The sequence below is a fragment of the Protopterus annectens genome, chromosome 2.part0 (genome assembly GCF_019279795.1).
Source record: "Protopterus annectens isolate FY-2018-M chromosome 2.part0, PAN1.0, whole genome shotgun sequence".
In the NCBI taxonomy this organism is placed as follows: Eukaryota; Metazoa; Chordata; order Ceratodontiformes; family Protopteridae; genus Protopterus; species Protopterus annectens.
Window position 1 is genome coordinate 705,773,149 of NC_056728.1, and position 24,674 is coordinate 705,797,822.

The window sequence follows — 24,674 nt, forward strand, 5'->3', positions numbered from 1 at the left end:
TTGATTCACCATATACAAAATTTATGCAATCTGAGTGCCATTTGGATAAGGTAACCTTCGTTACCACCTGCCCTATCCTTTGGTCAGCATATGAGACAAATAGTTGATCTGACTTTCTGCACTCTTTTGTCCTATGTAAGTAAAATCTTAGTTGCCTGTGAACGTCCAATTTGTGCAATGTGTATTCTAACTTATTGGAATGGTTTTTAAAAAAGGTAGGTAGTTCGATAGATTGATTGATGTTCTGAATCGAACAAACCTTCGGAAGGAAGGATGGATTGGTGTGCAATGTTACTCTATCTGGATGAAAAATCATGTACGGGGGTCGGATACATAGAGCCTGTAGCTCTGAAACTCTCCTGGCGGAAGTGATGGCAACCAGAAAAAGTGTTTTCCACAAAAGGAATTTTAACGGAGTTGTGGCTGCTGGTTCAAAAGGGGGCAACATGAGTTGTGACAGCATGAGATTAAGATTCCAAGGTGCTATTGGATTACGAAAGGGGGGACGGAGGTGAAAGGTACCTTTCATGAAGGCTTTACAAAGTCTGTGGGACATAAGAGAACCGTCATCACGGCCAATATGAAAATTGGATATAGCCGCCAGTTGAACCCTTATAGTGGATGTTGATGCTCCTTCTTGAAAAAGTGTGGTAAGAAAATCTAGTATCTTGTGTACTGGAGCCCCGAATAGATCTATACCTTGTTTGGAGGCCCAGTGCGCAAAACGGTTCCATTTGCTGTTGTACAATTTCCTTGTAGATGGTCTGTGAGAAGATACAATAATTTGTTGTACTGCAGGGGATAGTAACTCCGACCTGGCTAAGATGGGAAGCAGAGCAGCCAAGCTGTCAGTTTGAGGGACTTGAGAAAGGTGTGAGGAACTCCTGACGAATGCGTCAACAGGTCTGGCTCCGGGTCCAGCATCCATGGTTCCTCCACTTGATGAGATTGAAGGAAGGGAAACCAGATTTGTCGAGGCCAGAATGGGGCTATTAGTATTATGGTCCTGTCTAGACGTTTGGCTTTCTGCAAAAACCTGGGAATTAGTGGAACAGGAGGAAAAGCGTAAAGGAGACACGGGGGCCAATCATATACCAGTGCGTCCCTGGGGACACCCCCTTGAGGGGGTAACAGGGCAAAGTAGCTTCTGCATTTGGCATTCAATGGGGATGCAAACAGATCGCAGCAAGGCTGGCCCCATCTGCGGAAGATCTCTTCCGCCACTTGAGGTTTGAGGGACCACTCGTGAGGGAACAGGATGGCTCTGCTCAACCTGTCCGTGATTACGTTGGAAGTCCCCGGAATGTGCGTTGCTATCAGAAAGCATCCAGTGGACTTTGCCCATTGCCAAATTCTGAGGGCCTCTCTGCATAATGGGTAAGGTCTGGTTCCCCCTTGCTTGTTTATGTACCAGACCACTGACATGTTGTCTGTCTGAACTGTCACTGTTCCCTGAGGTAAGGACTTGTGAAAGTGTTGCAACGCTAGAAACACTGCCCTCAGCTCTAGAACACTGATGTGCAGATTGTACTCCAAGTTGGACCATTGACCTTGGACTGTTTGTCCCTGAAAGAATCCCCCCCACCCTATCAGGGAAGTGTCCGTGATTAGAGTTGCTACCGGGCTGGGTAATACAAACGGTCGTCCTAGTGTTAGCTCTTGACTGTGTATCCACCACAAGAGATCCTTCTTGCAAGAATTCGTGATCAAGATTTCGTGAGACAGTGGAAGCTGTCGATACAACCACTGGGCGAATAGCATCCATTGAAGAATCCTCATGTGCATCCTGCCTAAAGGAACTACAATAAGGGAGGCTGCCATCAAGCCTAGCACTCTTAATATGTGTCATGCAGGGACTCTCTTGCTGTGTAGAAGGAGTGAAATTTTCTGCCTGAGGTCTGATACTCTTGGTGGGGGGAGAGTAACTTGAGCCAGGGAGGTGTCTAGCTGTGCTCCTATAAATAAGATACGCTGTGACGGCGATAAGACAGATTTTCCAAAATTCACCGTTATGCCTAGTGAAGAGCAAAGACTGATGGTGTAATCCCTGGCTTGTAGAAGACGATACTCAGTGGTGGCGGATAGGAGCCAGTCGTCTAGATAAGGAAACACCCGGAATCCCCTTTGTCTCAAGTGAGACGCTACTACTGCCATGCATTTGGTGAACACCCTGGGGGCTGAGGTGAGACCAAAGGGCAGAGCATGAAACTGGAAATGACTGGCTCCCAGCCGGAAGCGCAGGTGATCTCTGGACGCCCTGGCCATCTTGATATGGTAGTATGCATCTTTGAGATCTATAGAGCACATCCAGTCGCCCTTCTGCAGAAAAGGGAGGATTGACTGTAGCGTGACCATCCGGAACTTTTCCTTTTTCACAAAGGCATTTAACTTGCTGAGGTCTAAAACTGGCCCCCAATCCCCTGTTTTCTTTGGAACTAAAAAGAACCTTGAGTAAGTTCCGGATCCTATTTGGTCCACTGGGACTGGTTGGATGACTCTGTTTTCGAGCAACCTTCCTATCTCTATGGTTGCCTGGTCTCGCAGAGTGGGTGGAACGTCTGGGAGTTTGAGTTGGGTGGCATTTTGATGAAGGGAATGTTGTAGCCTCTGGTAACTATGCTTTTTACCCAGGAATCTGATGTAAGATTTAGCCAGGCCTCTGGGTATAAAGCCAAGCGACCCCCGACTGCCTCCAGAGTAGGACAGGCGGGCCTGCACTCAGGAGTGCTGGAAGGGCTTTTCAGAGAAAGTCTCTCTGTCGCCCTGATTTTGCGGACCCCCTCTGCCGGCTGGCCGGCGTCTTCCATTTCTTCCCCCTCCTCTGCCTCTGGAGGGGGCGTCACTTTGGGTGTGCTGAAAAGATCCCAGAGTCTTTTGGAACCACATTTTTCCTCCTCGTTGCCCTTTAGGGTAGGGTCTAGATGGGATGGAAAAACAGACCCCTACGGCAGACAGGGTCTTCCCTTCTTGTTCACACCTCATGAGAGTCTCCTTTACTTTGGGCCCAAACAAGGAGGCACCAAAGGGGGCGTTGGCAAAGGAAGACTTAAAGGCTTCCGCAAAGGAGCATAAGCGCAACCAAGATTGCCTTCTCAGGGCGATAGCTGAAGCTGCCGCTCTACTCGACCTTTCGGCTGCATATGAAATCAGCCTCATGGACGAGTTGACTATGGAATTTAGGGTGTTAAGTTGCGCTGTCACTTTCTCGGCGACAGCAGCATCTGTATGTCCCTGGAGAGCATCTCCCAGTTCCTTAATGAGATCTCTCTGTAAACGCGTGAAATGCGTAAGGTAGTTGAGCGATCGGATGGAAAAAGTCGCCGAACTAAATATGCGCTTCCCATATCTGTCCATTGTCCTAGAATCCTTATTAGGAGGATGGACAGAGGAAGATGATTCAGACATCTCTTTCTTAGTGGCCGCCGCCACCACCATAGTATCTACGGGAACCCTTTTGTAAGATAAGATTTGTCCTGGGGGGGGTCGTCATGTATTTATTCGGTGTACGAGGGACTGGTTCCACTGTATCGGGTGTTTCCAAAGCCCTCTGGGCTATTAGATCCATGAGATCGTCAAAGGGCGGAGTCACCCAGGAGGTAGAAGGTTGAGTCCCAAATGCCTTCAGTAAGACCGATTCATCCACAGAAGGGGTAAGGGTTTGTCAGTCCCCCCTTTGTTTCAGGATTTCCAAAATGTCTGCAAACGAGACATCCTCAGAGGGGGACTGTGGGGACCCTTCTGTTTCATCGAAATTGGTATCAGATGTGAGAGATTCCTGGGGGGAATCTATGTGCCTCTTCTTGCACAGTCGTTTCCTCGGAACATCCTCAGCGGGAGCTTCTGGGGATGCATCTGAGGAGCAGAGTCGCCCTGTGGGGACTTCTGAGGCATTGGGTCTCGACACTTGGTAGGAGTCTATTGCACAGAAGCAGAATGCGGACCTTTTGGGGAAGGAGACGAAGATACTGATGAAGTATGTGTCTGATCAGACAAGACCTTCCTCATGATGTCAAACGCACCGGTGCCCCGACCCGAAGATCCGACCCGATCCAAAGAAGGAGGTCGTTTCTCCAAAGAAGGAGGTTGTTTCTCCGGAATCGGAACCATGGGCTCCGACACTGAGGACGGATCCGAACTGATCTGAGCCGAGGCACCGGGGAGAAAAGTCGGAACCGATATCTCGGTTCAACTATCCTCCCAGGAACCTAGGAAAGATCTTCGGCTCCGAGACTCTCCGGCTAGTTCCGAAGGAGTCGAGGTCAACAGAGCCGATAGCACTACTGGAGGCTTCGGCACCGAGGACTCTACAATCATCGGTTTTTCAACTCCTAACTCCGATGACTCAAGGGGTCTCGGAGGAGGAAGTGTTGAGGAAACAGGAATAGTCTCGAGTTTCGAAACCAGCTGGGACGAAACCTCGATTAATTTGGACAAAGCCGAGTTCTCCATAAGCTTCTGTACCACTCGGTCCACATCGGAGTTGGAAAGGGACCTCGAAGAATGGGTCGAAGGGATCGAAGCCATCACCGAGCGAAGGATAGCAGACGGTGGTACCTCTGATACCAGCTCCAAGACCTGAGCCTCGTGCAGAGATAAACTCTTGACACCCGGCACCAAAGTAATAGGAGCCGGCGTCCGAATCTGAAGAGAGGTGCTCAGAGCCGATGACTTGGGCTCCGACACTCTTGAAGACTTCGACCCCTTCGAAGACTTGGATACCTGTTCAGCCTTGTCCAGGGCCTCCTGAAATTCGGGTTTAAGCAACCCTCTGTCAACCAACTTCCTGTGTCTTTCCAGCATGACCTTCCCACTAAAGGAATGACAAATGGAACAGTCTTCCTGCAAGTGGAGAGGGCCAAGACAGTAGACGCAGGATGAGTGGTTGTCAGTAATGGACATCTTCTGTCCGCACTGACACCTTTTGAAACCAGATTTGGTCTTTTCTGACATTTTGAAATAAAAAAGGAAAAATCCAAAAAACACAGCACACTTAAGAAAAAAATCCCTATATAATGTTAAGTGTAATAATAATAATACAATTTAAATGTAATATATATAAAAATGTAAAACACACAGCACACTATGATATATATATATATATATATATATATATATATATATATATATATATATAGAATAGAAAAAGAAAAAGTTAAAGGCAAAAAACTTTTTTTTTTTTTTAAATACTGTCAATCCTGACAGAAAAAACCCGAAGGCCTTAACTAAAGAATTTTTAAACTAACTAAACTAGTCTAAATAACACCTATATTATAATACTTATTTAAACACTAAAAAATGAGTATAAATCTGTAGAAAGAGAACTATATATTAAGAAAAGTAGAAATAAAATATATACTGGCCCGAGCCTCTCAATGCGATCTGCTGCTAGCGGCAAACTAGATCTGAGGGTTAGCACCTGAGGATCATGGTATATTACTGTGCCTCGAGCTTTCTCGAAGATGCGGAGCTAGTGATGCGGCTGACTCGGAGCCGAGGATCGGCTCCGAACCCGTGTGTAAGAACAAACGGCGAGATGGAACAATTTCAGATCAACCAATTCAAGGTCAATGGAATCTAATTAAATGTGAAAAAATTTAGCATAGTTCATTTTAGCAAACATAACATCCTCCCATACCAATAACGGGGGACACCCCCTCCAATCAGACACTTGTAAGGAATCAAAGCACCATTGCTGATAATTCCTTATATTTTGACCATCACATCTCTGTAGTAGTTCAGAAAGTTTTCTATCTGACTCACCTAATTTTCAAAGGCATTTCCTCTAGATCCAAAGAAGTCTTAATTATATTCTACTCATATCTTACTCATATTTTATCACACCCATTAATGAATATAATGCCCTTTTTGGCAAGTACATGTTTAAAGATATCACTACATTTGACAGATCTCAGAAATTCCAAACTAAATAATCAGTAGCCTCAAAGATCATAGTTATCTGGACAGACCAGCAGCCTTCTCTCTGTACTCAGTGTGACGACTGGGGAGAGAAGGGCGAAGGCTGCCAGCCTAGTCAAATAGAATTTGATATATAATTCTGGCATTTGTAAATAAATGTAAAATACAGACATGTTTTCTTGAATGTAAAAGAATATTGTGAAATGTGGAACTGCAAAATATTTGACAACATTGCACTCTACTGGCCCAGTGAAGCATGTTGTATCCTTTCATGTTAGAATTCAGCCCCAGGGCGGCTGGATGAAAATTTCATGCCCATTGTTTTACAGCTAAAGTTTATGACCAGAATTTAGATGTGGAAAGTGCGAAGCATGTTGTATCCTTTCATGTTAGAATTCGGCCCCAGGGCTGCTGGATGAAAATTTCATGCCCATTGTTTTACGGCTAAAGTTTATGACCAGAATTTAGATGTGGAAGGTACTTTATTGCTCTAATTTCTGCTAGAATGTACATGTGAAAGGTCTTCTATTGTTGTACGTTTCTGAGCAGGTGTTAGAGTGCTAAATATTGCAGTTTGTTTGCCTGGGAAAACCTAATTGTCAAAAATGATGTAATTTGGGGAGGACCCAGAGACATATTTGTTAGTGATGTTTTATAAACTATGTCTGAGAGAGAGACTGGAAGCATTTTGACTTTGGACATCTAATCCAGCACTGCTTATGCTCTTCATATATGTAAGTAGGATTGTGGCACTGTGTTTTTTCTTAAGATTAGCTAAAGATTAGAAAGTTAGATTAAGTATTTTTCTGTGTAATCAGATCTTTCCTACAATATTATTTTAAGTTTCTGTGTGATCTCTGAACTCTAAGATATCTCTGTGGTGTAGTAGTTTTGTCTTGTGTTTTAATTATTTATTATTAAATATTTTTAAAACCCTCTACCTGTGGCTGGTTTGTGTAGAGATAAATTATGCTTTAGAGTACATTATATATTTTTTGTCTAAGCCCTTCCAATAAGCCTTAGACTGAATAGTCACATTACCATTGTATATTAATATGTACAATAATAATTGGACACCCTTTTAAGGGCCTTTTAGTTGCTGATATTATTAACTGGGTGGTGGCAGTAATTACTGCCATACAGTCTGGGTAAAGGGGCACAGTTGGAGAATCTGTGTCAGCCTTTCCCAGGAGTGTCTGAGAAGTTGTCTCAAAGTATGTGTGTGTTGTGTCAGCTACTTGGGCAGGGACATGAAGCACATGTGTGTGTTGTGTCAGCTACTTGGGCAGGGACATGAAGCACTGGTTGGACAGAGAAGGTACTGGAGGTATTAGCTTGCCCAGTTAGACTGAGACCTGGACCCTATAGCTGTGCCAGTGGGGAGTCTTATTGGGGACCTGGTGAGCAAGGGAGCAGCCAGCCCTAGACTGACTGTGATCTCTGTGTGCTCTTAAGGGAAATTGTACTTTACTGTGTGCATTAGTTATCCTTTTCTCTTTTAGGAGACAACCTCCCTGGTGTTAGTGGTGAGGATTGAGTCTCCTTGATTGCTGGGCCTGGGCATGGTCGTCACAAGTGTTTGGCAGTGGTGGGATTTACTTCACATACTAATTGGCTTGTAGTGGTGTGGGTAGAGCGAATTCCTGTAGCTTATGTACAGTGATCTCTAAAAGTGTTTTGTACTCTAAAACAGTCACGCAGTGTATACTCAGAGTTCAGATCACAATTGTTTTATTTCTTTTGTTTGCTTAGTGTTAGTCAGGGTGAGCAGGCAGCAAGTCAGCAGAAGAGTATGGAAAGCTGACAAGGAGCCAGCTGGCAGAGATGTGCCAGGCTAGGGGATTGGTGCATGGAAACCTGACTAAAGCAGACCTGATGGCAGTCTTGGTTACAGCTGCATCAGGATAATCAGACTGACAGTGGAGATACAATATTCTCGGAGAATGGACAGCTCAACTTTTCTGCAGTGGACTTAAAAATCCAGCTGGAGCTAAAAAGACTTGAGTTGGAGGCGAGGTGTATTGGACTGGAAGCAGCCAAGAAAATGAGATGCCTAAAAGCTGAAGAACAGGAATGGCAGAGAAAGCATGAGAGGGAAATGCTGACTCTTCGCCACAGTCATGGAGGTAATGGGGAAGGGAGTAACCAGACCCCAGAAGCACAAAAGTTCAGTACATTTCTTCCACAGTTTAAAGAGGGGGATAATTTTGATAGCTTCATTCATATGTTTGAGCGGGTATGTAAACAGTATGAAGGTGACCAAGGGCTCTGGGTACGGTTCCGGACCCCCTTACTCCATGGTAAAGCTGTAACTTCTTTAGCAAAAATGCATGACACTGACTGTTTTGATTATACTGCTATAAAAAGACATTGTTAGAATGTTTTAAGCTAACACCTGAAATGTATAGGAAAATGTTTCGTGAGCATAGACGCAAGGTAGATGAAAATGTATGTGAATATGTTGCTGAACTGAACACTTATTTTCATAACTGGGTGAGTGGATGTCAGGTCACCACTTTTGAAGGGCTGGCAGACCTTTTGGTAAGGGAACAAGCCCTTAGCACTTTGCCTGAGAACATGAGGATCTGGTTAGCTGATAGACAGTGTGCTACTTTAGAGGAGTTGGGGAAGAAGGGAGACCTATACCTGGCCAGCAGGGTAGCCCTGCACAGGAAGGGGACCCCCAGTACTGCTCATGGGTCCAAAGGAACCTATGATGGGCAGCACAGACTGCCCCCAACAGAATCCGCCAGTAGCAGGGGAAGCCACTAGTCCAGGAACATGTTCAGGAGCTAGGGTTAAATGTTTTGAATGCAACCAGTGGGGCCATTTGGCATACGGATGTCCATGGAGGCAAGGTGGAGAGCCAGTAAGGGGGCAAGACAAAATGCCAACAGTGGGTTGTCTTGAGACAACAGGGGTATGGAACTACCATCCTGCAGATGTTCTGAGAGGGAAGGATTTGGATGAAGCAGTACTACGTAATTATGAAGTTACATGCAGTGAGGCTAGGAGACAAGCATGTGTATCTGGTAACCTGAGGGAGACCCTGACAGACTGCATACTTGCAGCCAGGACTGCTGAGGTGGTTACTTCAAGGAGTGAGCTACGCTGTAGCAGTGAGACTGAATGTGAGCCACAGCTGCTTGTGGGTACTGATTTTCCCCTGGATAGGGTAACTAAAAAGGTACAGGTGAGTAGTAGTACCCGGGCTGACAGTGAGGCACTGCTGTCAGAGGATGCCAGACTTCCTGTGGAAGGGGAGCTGGGAAGAGTTACAAAGAGAGACTTGAGACAGGCTCAGCTCTCAGACCCTACATTGCAAGGCCTGAGGCAGTTAGCTAGGGAGGCACCTGATTCTTAAGGGAAGGGGGAATTTGTATACTGGAACAAAGGGTTACTGTACAGAGAGTGGACCCCTGAGGGAGGGCTAGAAGTTGAGAGAGTACCTCAGTATCTCTGTGGTGTAGTAGTTTTGTCTTGTGTTTTAATTATTTATTATTAAATATTTTTAAAACCTTCTACCTGTGCCTGGTTTGTGTAGAGATAAATTATGCTTTAGAGTACATTATATATTTATAGAGTTTACTGTTTAAGCCCTTCCAATAAGCCTTAGACTGAATAGTCACATTACCACTGGATATTAATATTGCACAGCAATAAGTGGACACCCTTTTAAGGGCCTTTTAGCAGCTGATATTAACTGGGTGGTGGCAGTAATTACTACCATATAGTCTGGGTAAAGGGGCACAGTTGCATAATCTGTGTCAGTCTTTCCCAGGAGTGTCTGTGAAGTTGTATAAATACTTATCTCAAAGTGTGTGTGTGTGTGTGTTGTGTCAGCTACTTGGCAGGGACATGAAGCACTGGTTGGACAGAGAGGGTACTGGAGGTTTTAGCTTGCCTAGTTAGGCTGAGACCTGGACCCTATAGTTGTGCCAGTGGGGAGTTTTATTGGAGACCTGGTGAGCAGGGAGCAGCTATCCTCAGACTGACTGTGATCTCTGTGTGCTCTTAAGGGAAATTGTACTTTACTGTGTGTATTAGTTATCCTTTTCTCTTTTAGGAGATGACCTCCCTAGTGTTAGTGGTGAGGATTGAGGCTCCTTGATTGCTCGGCCAGGGCACGGTCGTCACACTCAAGTTTCTTACAGACCTTGACATGGGGATCTGTGTCTAGCCTTTTGAGTCATGAAATATCAGACCCTTTTTGGTATCCTGTGCCTTTGTTGAACAAATGGTCCCTCAAATACACTGTTAAAAGAACTAAAGTGTTATCAACAGGCACTGTTGGTGTGATAGAGTCATATTCCATGTATCCCCACCTCTATAACTGTGTAGAACAGAGCAGCACCTTTGCCATCATCAAGGCAAACCTAGACACTTAAATGGGCAGCCTCATTCTCTCTCTGTATATCTTGTATTACCCTCCTTGAAGATGGCAGGAACTTTTGAATACGGGTTACTGGTTAAGCTTGTAATGGTTTATTACAAAAGAATAAGACAATTTTCTCAATTTTATATAAATTCTGTGAAAATATAAAAATGTAATAATAAGATACCTTTTAAAACTCTCCAATTAAAAATGAAAATATTAAATATAAAAAGGCAAGGACCTAATTCTAAAATATGTTTCAAAAGCATCACCTCCATTTTGGAAACTATAAACAGAAATTTATACATAAAACCTTTTATTCACCAGAACAGAATTAAATAATGATACAATGAAAAGTTTGAGATATAAAAAATAAACAAAAGCAGACTGGAATCATATACATGTATATGAATTAATATATTGGGAAGATATATACACATATCACATAATGTACTGGCTCCTACTTGTGTTTAAAGAATAATCAGCCTCTACTCTGGTGTATACTAGCACTAGCAAGGAAAATTATAACAAGAAAGTGGTTGAAAGAAACTCTGTCTACACTTGAAGAATTTATTATACTGACGAATTTGGTATACGACAAAGAAATAGACACATATATACAAGGATTTTGTTAAAGAAGTGGTGTAGAACCAAATCAAGATAGTTGCTACAGTACTTGCTATGGCAGACTTCCTAAACAGTATAACCATACAAAGTGTTATTAAATGAAAAGCTAAGTTTTTCTAAATCCTTTTCTCTACTTGCCAACCAACTTTAAGCACTGCCACAAATAAGTAGATCCAATATTTCACAGGTGGTATGACCATCATCCAGAAAGCCATAATTTTTTTTAATTATCTATTACCCTTACTCATCCACTGCTCTCTGCATGTACATCTGCATTTGTGAGAGATTGCAATGCCTTCCTCTGAGGGCACAGACATATCCAGTGAAGGCTGCCAAATACATACATGCATATATACATATATATATATATATATATATATATATATATATATATATGACTTGGCAGGAACCAAGTGCACATCCTGGATATCGGTGCAAACAAGACACCTTTTCCTTGGACTGGAATCCACATTGTAATAAGCTGGAGTGCCACCCTTCTACAACTGGTGAGCCAGTATCAGCCATCATCTTCCTCTGCCTAGCTTCTCTAGCACCAGAGCCCCTATTCAAACTCAAGTTGTCAAATCATATTCAGCGCTTCATACCCTACCCCTAAGTCACAGAGACAAGCAGATAAGTTTAATCTTTTGAGGTTTTTGAGATGTGTCATTTCCACAACTCATTAGTTTAAAGTAGTAAAATATAAATGCATAAATAGTATTGTTCTAGCATATTCTTATTCTAATAAAATGGGAATTTAAATACTTGGTAAGTAAAGTAATATAACTTTCAGAGTTTAAGTACTGTGGAATATGAGTCATGTGATTAGATGGGGTTCAGCACTTGTGAGTAAGGGTTCAGAGAACTGCATCCAAGTCTCATGTTCCTTAAGGCCTGCATACCTCAGCCATACGTACTAATTATTAGCACCTCTATTTTATACAGTTCCAGCAAGAGTTACTCAAAAGAGTAACATGAAGTATTAATGTCTGATAATATACGGATTTGAGACATGGCTCTGCAAATAATCCAGTATCATATAAAAGACTACATTATAAAAGACACAAGACCTTTTTTGTGTACCATATCAGAAACAATGTACAAAAAGTGATTTAACTCATCCATTTGTTAATTATGACTGTCTACAACATCAGACAAAACAATACAATGTCCTGTCCATTTTACCTGTTTAGGTTGCTCCACAATTTCAAGATATGGTCCAACACCTAAAGAAAGAAAGAAAAACAAAGAACTAGTTACTATTTTTACATGTCCATAAATAATTCATATACAATAAAATGCTATCATCCTTTGGATTACTGCATTCAGCCATGTAACTATAACATTAAAAAGCACCATTACGTATAGCACAGATGACTGCAGAAAATTTTCAAGATCAGTGTATAACACTAACAGGACTTGTACCAATAGGCACAAGACCATAAGGCACAAAGCTTCAAGTACTTAATCAGTACAAGACTGACTAGAGAACAGACCTATAAAGGATTAAAAATTTGATTTCTTCAGCCCATCCTATTCTCTACAAAACATATTCCTATAATAATAGTATGGTACAGCTTACTGATATAATTCTCCTGACACCAAACCCTGACCACAATCAATTCACCAAAAAACTATGTTCACCTAACTGACAGTATCCCAAATGATAAAAAAAAAAATTTCTTATTGGGGTATCTTTTGACCCCCTTGCAGGTGTTTCTGTCTTCTGCAGCTATATCTAATATAGTCAATCTAAGACTGCTAGAAACCAAAAACAACCACATCAAAAAAAAAAAACCAGCAGGCTTCAATCAAATATGTTATGATAAGCTGTAGAATTACCCAATACTCCACATGCTATTAACAAAAAAATGATTAGAACCATACGCTGAAAATGTTCCCACAGGACAAACATAAGACTTGAAAATAACAATGGCAGGACTCCACACCTGCTTCAAGACTGTATCTTAAGCATCCCCTTCTTAGGCAAATACTGCTTGGACTTAACATCCCCTTTTTAGACAAATACTGCTTGGTTTCAATATGCATTTAGCAGAAAATAATCTGTACTCTCAAATGTCATAGGAAGCCCAAAACAAAATAATATGAGATCTGATCATTAACACATCAACAAAGTAAGTCTTACATTGAAGGTCTTCTGAAGGCCATGCTATACCTAAATGCACACAGTCTGCTATCACATAAACATGAGGACTGAAAAACAGATGGTTATCATATGAAGGTCTTCTAAACGTTCTAGATATTCTTCTGTGGGTAATGCCTTATGACCACTTTGCCAAACATAATTTATATTTCTTAAGATATAAGACTATACAAATGGCAAGCTACTTGGACTTGCTTTGATTTACCTACTTGTTTAGATCCAATTAAAATAAAATAAACGGATTTTCATTCCAGTGGATCTATGTCTCAACAAAACTGCAATCAACAGTGGATATCCAAAAGTTTCAATCCCCCACTGATGTATTTCTCCACAGGAAGAAATACATATTTCATAGTAATATGTATTCCCTTGTTGCAAAGATGGAGTCACACTGAACCCTAGAGTTGCTGTAGCCATAACAGGAAATAAAGAAATCAGAATGAGGAAATTTCTTCAACTATGCAGCTTCATGGTATTTTTCCAAGATGATCAACAGCATAAATTCGGGCCTCTCAGTTTGAAAAAAAAAACTGATAGAGGAGGGCCAGTAATTCTCGCAGTTTTAGTAAAATGCAGTTGCTGGCTAATGAATACACTGCCCAGACGCCAGCAAGGCACAAAAATAAACAGCCTGAAAGAAAATCAACAGAAAAGGTGAAGAGAAAACACTGACTATGAAGAATCCTGCAGTTGTTCAGCAAAAAGCAGTTCAAGTTCCAGCTCTGTTACAACAGATGGCTTCCAGTAATTGATAGGAAAAAATACAGCAGATGCACTCTGAGCTTGTTACAATTAATGAAACAATGAAAGAGTATATCAACTCTAATAAAAGTCTGGAAAAATGGAAGAAGCTTTAAACGACTAGTCGGATGAACTGATGTAACTCCAAAAATCAGAGGTCAAAATGAAGAAAAGGCTGGCTGAGTATTAGACTGCTCAAGAAGAGCTCCTTCAAATAATGACAGAGGTAGAAGATAAAGAATGCTGGGAAAACCTGAGATTTTCTGCCTCACCAGAGAAACTGGAAGGAACAGACTGTATTAACTTTATGGAAGCACAATTAAGGAACCCAATAGGTATTTCACAGCAGGACTATTAACTGAAAGGGCTGGGCACATCATGGGTATGCTATAAATCTAGCCATGAGAAAGCAGCCAAGACCTATAATACTACTAAAGACACAATCACACCAGCAGAAAGAGTCGATCCTAAAAAAACTGGGGCAGAAGGGTAAAGTATTAAAACCTGCAGACTGTAGAATGTATGCAGAAAATGACTATTCACTGTACAACAGGCAGAAGACAAGCAAATTTATACCAGCAAACAAGCGTTCACTGCTAAAGACCAAGTACTTGTTTCCCCAGATATTTTGTCTCTGTCTGTAATCAAAACTGTAAGATACGGGGCGTGGCCAAGGATGAACACAGGATAGCAGCAGATTTCTTCAGCTCCACCAATTTCATTACACTGACAGGAATTAATTACTTAAAACATTAATTTTTGAAGTAATTTTCTTTCTAAACATGTTTGTTTTATATAGTTCTTGAACTATATCTAAAAAAGAAAGGAAATTTTAACAATATTCCTGTCAGAAATCACTTTGGAAATTTTCCTGTCAGTTTATCAGTCTGAAATGAGTTCCAGTAAGACAAATTCTCAAGACTCCAGCATCAAGAAAGAACTTCAGTCTCTGATAACTATAATCCAGCAACTTACTGCTAAGATGGATAAAATGGATACTAAAATAGATACCTTCATAGAAAAACTACAAAAACTACAAAACAAATAGACTTGATACATATAGACCTGCAACAACAGAAGATCCAGATGACAGGCATAGAAGAAGCTGTGAATGACATGGAAAATAGAATCCAAGAAGAGGAAATCAACATTGAGTTTCTGCTGAAACAAAATACACATTTACAAACAAAGCTGGATGACCTGGAAAATAGATCTAGGCGCAATAACATTAGGATTTTGGACTGCCAGAAAATATTGAAGGTAACAATATTACTTCTTTTTTAACAACATGGCTCCCTAAAACTTTAGACTTACCGAAGCATTCTCTTTTGGTATCGAAAGAGCACATAGATCTATAGCTAATACTAACTCTAACAAAAACTATCCTAGATCAGTTATAGTTAGATTTCTATCATCTTTTGATAAAGAGATGGTTCTTAAATCTGCTTGGGCTAAAGCTCCTGTTAAGATTAATGAGACAACTGTGCGTTTTGACAATGACTATTCTTCCTTGGTAATAGCTAAAAGAAAAGTTTTTCTGCCACTAATAAGGGAGCTTAAAAAGCACAGTTTAAAACATACCTTCTGTTTCCTGCCAAGCTAAAATCTTCCTTCCTGATGGTCCTAAAATTTTGATGACTTAGACTCTGCTTTACTGTTTATCAAAAAATAAGATTTTGGATAAAATAGAGGAAATGGAATGGGCTAGTCCTTCATTAAAGAGACTGGCAACTGAAACTTTGGAAGACTTCAGAGAAGAAGAAGAGACTAAAAACAAATGATTTGTTCTATGTTTTTTTTCTTTTTCTCTCATCATTTTACTTCATTATTAATCTTTTTAAATATAGTTCCTGCATTTCCAAAAAGCCACAAATATTCTGAAAAATATTTAATCAAAGTTATTCTCTGTGTGCAAAGAAATGTTTTGTTTCATAACCAGTCAAAATATCTGAGGAACTAATAACAAGCTATTATTCAATTTTTCTCTTTCTGAAAAAGTGAAGTAAGGTCAGTAACTTGATACACTTTTTTTTCTCTCTTTTTTTTTCTCCTTTTCTTCTTTTCTTTGTTTAAACAATGACATTCTATTTAGATTATGTAGTGGGTAAGGGGTGGGGGAGGGCAGGGAGAGAAGAGTAATGAAAATATGATTAATAGAATAATAACATTTATTCCTTGTAAAAAGTTTATATGTTCTTCAAATGCTATTCCTAATTATACTTTCTTGATTATACTGCTTATGCTTGTTTGTAAATAATCTGTCATGCTTTAACTAATAATAATTAGAACTAAATAATTGTAAATAATATGTTTTATTTTTAACTCTATTAATATAAACAGTAAGTAATATTCCATTGTATATACTTCTTATAGCTTTCTCTTACATTTTTTTTATTTCTGCCTTACACTCTTTTATTTTCTACTCTCTTTTTCTTTTCTTTATTCTTTCTCTTTATTTTTTTTTCATATCAATATATAGAAATGCATTTGATCATATAGACACAGTAAATAATAAGATTTGCATAAAAATTGAGTTGGGACAAAAATATTGTGTTTTATTACTTATTAATAACTTTGGGCTTAATTTCACTTACATAGAGGCTGTAATAACCTGTAAAATACATACATAGCGGTTTTGTCATGTTTAGATGCATTTACACTGCTAAATGAATGTTTGTCACTAGTTTTTAACAAGTTTCCGCCAAAATGTTAGGGAGACAATCTGGGATGTGGGGGTTTTAACTGCCTGGCTGTTTCAAAATTTCCCTTCCAAAATTTAAGGAAACAAAGCAGTCAAGGGATTTACCCAGTATAAACCTAAAAAGTTAGGAAGCCCACCAAAGTAGAACTAGCAAAGCCTAGTGGGGGAAATGTCTTTCTCTAAATTAGTTTTAAAAAATAAAAAAGGGGGGTTAAATTCAAAAATAGCAGAAAGGGTTTAAAGATGAATTTTTGAGAAAGAAACCCTTTTTTAGAAGGTTTTGAAAAGAAACATTTATCAAGGGTTGAAAATAAAATTTTTTGGCTTTTTTTAAAAAAATTTAAAAATTTATAAAATTTAAACTTTTTAATCCTTTCCCCAAAATAATTAAAACTTTTTGGAAGAAATTTCAGGGTTAAAACAGAATATGAAAACAAAATCAGAGGCTTTTAAAATTAAAAAAATTTTTCCTTGCAAATTGAATAGGAAACCTTTTCAAAATTATAATATTTTTCAAGAAAATGGTTGAGAATTGCTATCAAGAATTAAAGGTTTTGGGGGCTGTTGTTTCAATTACTTGGGAAGAGGAAATTTAAAAGGAATGTTGAAATTTCCAAAAGTTTTGTTTTAAATAATTTAACTTTAAACATTTTTGAAAACTTTAACTGTTTTCCTCTTTCTGATTCCCTCTTAATTTAAATCATTCCAATTTCCATGTTTATTTGTGTTTTAAAACATGTAATTTTCTGATGAAATTGTATGAAAGTTAAAAAAAAAATTTTTTAAATATATGCTGTTTCAAAGGTAGTTGTTTTTTGTTTTAAATTAAACTTTAATTTGTTTTCTGTATTAAATTGGTGGAGTGAGTATCCTGTAAGGGGGGTTAAAATTGAGGGGTAAATCTCCTTAAGTTGGTTTTTAATCGGCGGGAAAAGGTTTAACCCTTCATTATTTTTTTAAAGTTTTGTTTAAGTTTTGCTTAAATTATTTGCCTCTTGGCCCTACAAACAAATTGTTTACAAACCCCATGAGACCAAAAATTTCCTTATTAAAGGTAACAAAAGGAGAGTGTAAATTCATGTTTTTTTTTTTTAATTTTGATCATAAGTTCTTAATTTTTAAAAGGGGAAAGACACAAAAGGAATTCCTTTCCCCCAAAGGTTGAAAATCCTTGAGGGCAAGCCTATAAGAACTTTAAATTTAAAAGGTTTTGTTTTGGGGGGAAAAAAACCCCTTTTGGGGAAAAGTTGATAAATAGCCACACCCAAAAAAAATTTTGGTTTTAGGGGGACTAAAAAAAATGGTTTTTTTTAAAATAGGCATCTTAAAACCCATAATCTTAGATGAAAGAATTTTTTTTTGGGCAAAAAAAAAAAAAAAAATTTTGTATTTTTAACCTAAAAAGGGTATATAGAAACCTTTGTAACATCTCCAGAGAAAAAAAGGGGGCTGGGAAAACTTAATGTAAACCCCCAGAAAGGGTCCCTCCCAAGGGGGAAAAAAATAAGAAAATTTTAACGGGAATTGTGTTCCCCTTGAAACTTGTTGAGGTGTAAACTGAGAGCAGTCTCCCACAAAATCATCGCTTGTCTGCAAAGAGGGTACTAATGTGTTCCCCTTGCTTGTTGATGTACCACATGACAGTTGTGTTGTCTGTTTGAATCAACACTTGCCCTGGGTGAAGTAAATCTTTGAAAGCCATCAATGCAAATTGGACTGCTAACATCTCCTTCAAGTTGATATGCAAATGTTGAAGTCTGGCAGGCCACGTGTCTTGAACCCATTTCCCATTGAGGTGTGCTCCCCAAGCCTTGTCCGAGGCATCTGTCGTTAGAATCTGATTCGCCTCTGGTCGGGTCACAGAGAGTCCCTTGTTTAGGTGACATTCCTGAGCCCACCACAAAAATTCCTTTTGAATGCAAGGTATTATTTGAATGACAGTGTCCAGATCTTGGCAGTGTTGTGTCCATACATTCTTGAGATACCATTGGAGCTTCCTCATATGCAGTTTGGCATTGGGAAGCACCAGGATACAAGATGCCATGAACCCCAAGGCTTGAAGGACTGTCCTTGCAGTCAGCCTGGACCGTAGAGACAATTGATGGAAGGAAAGAGTAAGGTTCTTTTGCTTGTCCGGGGTCAAAAAAGCCATCTGGGAAGCTGTATTCAGTCTCACACCCAGAAAGCACATTTCCTGAGAGGGTACTAGACTGGACTTTGTTTCGTTCACAGAATACCCTAGGCACCTTAACACTGCCATCACATACTGTAGATGATGAAGAAGTTCGAACTTGTCTTGAGCAAGAATCAGGCAATCGTCCAAATAAGGATAAATTTGTATTCCTCTCAACCTGAAGAAGGCTATCACTGGAGCCAGAACCTTTGTGAACACCCTGGGCGCAGTAGATAAGCCAAAGGGCAATGCAGAGAACTGATAATGTAAAGTCCCAGCCCGAAACGCAGGTACCTCCTGCAACTGGGCCTGATAGGAACATGAAGATAAGCCTCTTTGAGATCCAGAGTTACCATCCAGTGATCTTTGCCCAACAGAGGTAAAAGCTGTTGCAACGTCAACATTTTGAACTTTGGAATGTCCAGGAATGTGTTGAGGATAGATAAATCCAAAATCGGTCTCCACGTGTTCCCTTTCTTTGGTACTAGAAACAGGCGAGAATAAAATCCTAGGCCCACTTCTGACAGAGGGACCGGCTGTATGGCTCCCATTTGAAGAAGTAAATAAATCTGCTTGTAAGCCTCTACCCTTTGTTGAGGAGGAACATCTGGCATACCTTTGAAAGGAGGCAATGTATGGAAATAAAACTTGTAGCCTCGGTTTATAATGTCCAATACCCATTTGTCCTGGGTGACTAAAAGCCAGTTTTGCTTGAAGAGTGCTAACTTTCCTCCCAAAGGAGCTGCCAGGCAAGAAGAATCTGGCAGCTGAAAATGCAGGTCATTGGGCCTGTTTACGAAAGGACTGGCCCCTGCCCTCACCTGAAGATTGTGCAGGTGAACTCCATGTTCTAGGCCTGAAAGTACTCCGAGCTCTGCCCCTACCACGCCTAGATCTACCTCTAGACTGAGAATCAGAAGAAGGATACGCCCACCCCTTAGTAGGCCAATTCCTACTAAACTTTGGAGGCTGCACCTGCAAGAAGTCTTTAACAGTCTGCATAGACTTAGCCTTGTCTTCCATCTTTTCAAGACCGACTCCACAGGGGGACCAAATAAAACTTCAGACTGTAAAGGAGCATCCAAAATTCTAGTTTTAACATGCTCTGACAAATTCTGATCCTTAAGCCAGGCGTGCCTGCCAAGAACTGAACCAGTGGCAGCCACCCTGGAAGAAGCCTGTAAAGCATCAAAACCACACTGCAAAGAATGCTTATCCACCTGTTCAGAGACATGTACCAAATCCTGTAATTCCTTACACTCAATGCCCTCTGCCAAAGCATCCACTTTAGATTTTAGTTGAGTAAGGAGGAAATTCTGATACTTCAACATATGAAACTGGCAATTCAAAGCCGTCATTGCTAAAGTAGAAGAGGTATACACCTTTTTACCCCATCTATCCAAAGCTCTAGCCTCTTTATCTATAGGAACTGGATTCTTTACAACAGAAGCCCTGACACCCTTAGGTCCCTGGCTAATAGTTTCTGGGTCTGCCCTAGGACTCTTATACAGATATTTATGAGCCTCAGGTACTCTGTAATACCTGTCCGGTTTAACTGGCGCAGGAGGCAAAGAATCTGGATTAAGGGAAGCCTCAGAGAAAACATCTTGCACAACATCCAAAACAGGAGGTATAGCCAAGGGCCTATGTTGTGGTAAAAACAAGAACTCCCTAAGCCTCTTCCATGAATCAGAGAAATCCTGACCTTCCCATTTAAAATGCTCCCTCATAGAATGAAGTGTTTCAGAGAAGGAAAAATCTTCTGGAGGAGAAGCAGAAGGAGTGGAATCCTCTGCATCAGAATCAGAATAAGTAGGAAAATCCTGAATGTCTTCAGCCGAAGACTCTGAATCATCTGAGGCCTGTTCCAAACTCTCCACCTCTGGCTCCACTCTGGGCCTCTTATCAGGAGGGGGCATAGAACCTCTATCAAAGTAATTAAATCTTCTGCCATTTTAAGCATGTGCTTTTTAGGCACAGAACCTGCAGAACTAGGACTGACACCAGGGAAAGGTAAACTAGCCCTGCCTCTGGAAGAAGCCTTAGAAACAGAAGGAGAAGGCCTAATCCCCTTAGGTAAGGAAGGGAGAACAGTAACCTGAGAGGCCCCCTCAGCCTGACCTGCCTCCTGAGAGGCCACATCTTGCAAAATCAAAGTCTCCTCCTGAGACTCAACTGAAACCTCGGCCGGATCCACAGATTCCCCCGTAGTTCCTAAAGAGCCGGCGTCCGAACGGACGACTCATCCTGTCTGGTTTTAAAGATTTGTCTTTGCGCTTCTTCATAGCGGGCCGGAGGATCCGACGGCATATTATAATTACACCGCCATCGAAGACAAGCCTAGCGCAACCTAACCCACGCTTGATGGTGCGCTTATTAAACTTAGCACAAAAGCGACACCCGACTACGTCGTGCTCAGGTCCCAAACAAGGAATACAAAGAGAGTGATAATCCCTATGCGGTATCTGTTTCCCACAAGAAATACAATTATTCACTTTTTCTGACATCCGGAATTAACTGAGGCAAGAAAAAACAAAAATATTCCCCAACGGGGTACTTAGCCCAACTTGGATTCGGTCTGAAACTCAGAATACGAAAATTTCAGAACGCCGAACAGCACTTGCAACGCTGCTTCTGCATCGGATCATGCGGCAAAAAAGACTGAGGATATGACGTCGGTCATGCGCTCTTATACCCTGACGCTCTGATGTCAGTTCTGAGCGCCCATGACCGACGTCAGCCTAATACTTTGGGATTCGGGCCGACCGAGGACAGCGGACTACCCATATGTAAGGAATGCAGCAATGTGAGATGAAGAACATCAGGAAATAAAGAAATCGGAATGAGGAAATTTCTTCAACTATGCAGCTTCGTGGCATTTTTCCAAGATGGCTGCACAATGATCAACAGCATAAATTCGGGCCTCTCAGTTTGAAAAAAAAAAACTGCAGTTGCTGGCTAATGAATACAATGCCCAGATGCCAGCAAGGCACAAAAATAAACAGCCTGAAAGAAAATCAACAGAAAAGGTGAAGCGAAAACACTGACTATGAAGAATCCTGCAGTTGTTCAGCAAAAAGCAGTTCAAGTTCCAGCTCTGTTACAACAGATGGCTTCCAGTAATTGATAGGAAAAAATACAGCAGATGCACTCAGAGCTTGTTACAATTAATGAAACAATGAAGGAGTATATCAACTCTAATAAAAATCTGGAAAAATGGAAGAAGCTTTAAACAACTAGTCGGATGAACTGATGTAACTCCAAAAATCAGAGGTCAAAATGAAGAAAAGGCTGGCTGAGTATGAGACTGCTCAAGAAGAGCTCCTTCAAATAATGACAGAGGTAGAAGATAAAGAATGCTGGGAAAACCTGAGATTTTCTGCCTCACCAGAGAAACTGGAAGGAACAGACTGTATTAACTTTATGGAAGCACAATTAAGGAACCCAATAGGTATTTCACAGCAGGATTATTAACTGAAAGGGCTGGGCACATCATGGGTATGCTATAAATCTAGCCATGAGAAAGCAGCCAAGACCTATAATACTACTAAAGACACAATCACACCAGCAGAAAGAGTCGATCCTAAAAAAACTGGGGCAGAAGGGTAAAGTGTTAAAACCTGCAGACTGTAGAATGTATGCAAAAAAATATTATTCACTGTACAACAGGCAGAAGACAAGCAAATTTATACCAGCAAACAAGAGTTCACTGCTAAAGACCATACGGAAGGCTTCCAAGTACTTGTTTCCCCAGATATTTTGTCTCTGTCTGTAATCAAAACTGTAATATACAATATTTATGGTCTAAACTAAGCAATTTAATTTCTTATTATTTTTCAAAGTTAACTGGACCTGATTAATTTCTTCTCTTCCAGTATCCTCTAACATATATACGTTTCCTCAGTTACAATACAGTCAGAACCCACTGTTGGTACATTTTTCACACAAGCAGTTTTACAATTTTCAACACAAGCATCTGTACAAATCAGTTTGATAAACAAATGACATGTAATTCTTTACAAAATTCCAGCTAGCTGTGCTGGCATATGTTACATATCCACTGCACTGTTCTGCTTGATGAAGAGAGCTACATCTGGAAATACTGTGTGTATTTATTTTTATTCCAAGTGAACATCCCTCGCCAGTGTCTGTGGTGAGGATTCAGGCTCCTTGATTACTGGCCCAGATGTCACAGTTATACTAATTGCTAGAGGAGCTGCAATAGCGATAGAAGAAAAAAAAAAAGATAATAATAGTAGGTTTGTGCAGTAAGGGGCTACTGGCAAGGGAGAAGGATTACTCTAGCATGACTTATATTACACCTAAAACTGCTGTTATGGAGTTTAAAACATTTGGGAGAAATATTCAGGTTTCTGTGGGGAATGTTACTTACAAGTGAGGACTGGAACTTGTTTTGCAACAGTGAGGGTGTATCTGGAGGACGTAGAATGGAAAATATAACAAAAGAGGGTAGACTTCTGAAGAAATTTATGAAAGATATTTGGTATGGAAGATGTGAATTCAGTCGTAGGAACATGGAAATAATTTACATATCATTCCCCAAGGTTCAGTAATTGGGCTAGACTAGACAGAAATTCTACTTAACAGGAACATGTGCACGTAATTGAATGCTTTGCCACAAATCCAATAAATATGTAAAATCATGTTCAATAACAACCAAGACAAAAATTCAGGATAATGAAGTAAAAATAAGACACTGGCTCTTCCCCGCCTTCCAGGAATTTAAGGAATGGGTAGTGGAAATTATTCCAGAGGAAAAATAGCATGGCTTTTGTATTTCTCATAGTACTAGTACTGCCCTTGCAACCTATATAGATACTACCAATAAAGCTAGAGATAATGGCAAACTCATCGCTTCCTTATTTCCAGACTTGTCTAAAACCTCTGACAGTTTGTTGCAGCAAATGTCTACTTCAGATGCCCTCACTAGGTCTTTCTCAGCCCTCCCTTCTATGGCTCAAAAGCTACCTGTCCAACAGGTATCAGTTAGTAAAATGGCACACCATGCTCTGTCCTTACCTCTCAGTCACCACCAGTGTACCACAAGGCTCTATCCTTGGTCCCTTCCTCTTTAACATTTTCACCAACACCCCCTATATATCCACTCAACAGACCAACCTAATACAGTACGCAAATAACTCCGCTCTCATTTACGCATCTGACAACATGGAACACCTCCAAAAAATTACTCAAAAAGCTTTAGCAGCTACCAAAACATGGCTTCATAACTCACAATTCAAGTTCAACCTGAAAAGGGTTAAGCTACAACTTTTTTCCCCCAAATCCTTCTTTCATGCAATAACAAAATTTAAAGTCCTCTCTCCTGATAATGCAACCACTAAAGTCACTTCTCATAATAAATTATTAGGAAAATATAAAATACGGATCTCTAAACCGCTAAAGAGCCAGTAGTTAAATCCAAGAATATAATTGCAGAAAACGAAACTTCCGACTCTCCACGTTACTTAAACTTTTTTATTTAATGAAACAGACAAAACGGTAAGCGCTTTCACGTATACTACTATACGCTTCTTCAGACAATTTAATATGAAAAACAACAGCTTATTTATAGGGAGGCATAGCCCAAGATAATTCAATAAAATTATTCAATTAATCAATTAACTGTGATTTTAATCATAGTGACCCATTCCAGATGAAATTCTCTTAAAGTTATAATGCTGACTGGATGCTAAGCATTCATTTAGCCGAACAATATGCATACAATGATAAAAAGATTTTTTATAAAACAGTAGTTTAAAGTTATAGGCATACTTGATTTACAGTAAAATACATTTATGAAATCATTTTTATCATAGTTAGCTAATCACCAAAATCTTTTCATGGAATCATTTCTAATGCATTAATATTAAAAATGAAATACAATTTATTGTAATAAACTTATAAATGTATAAATATAAATATATAAATATATATAAATAAATAAATATAGACATAT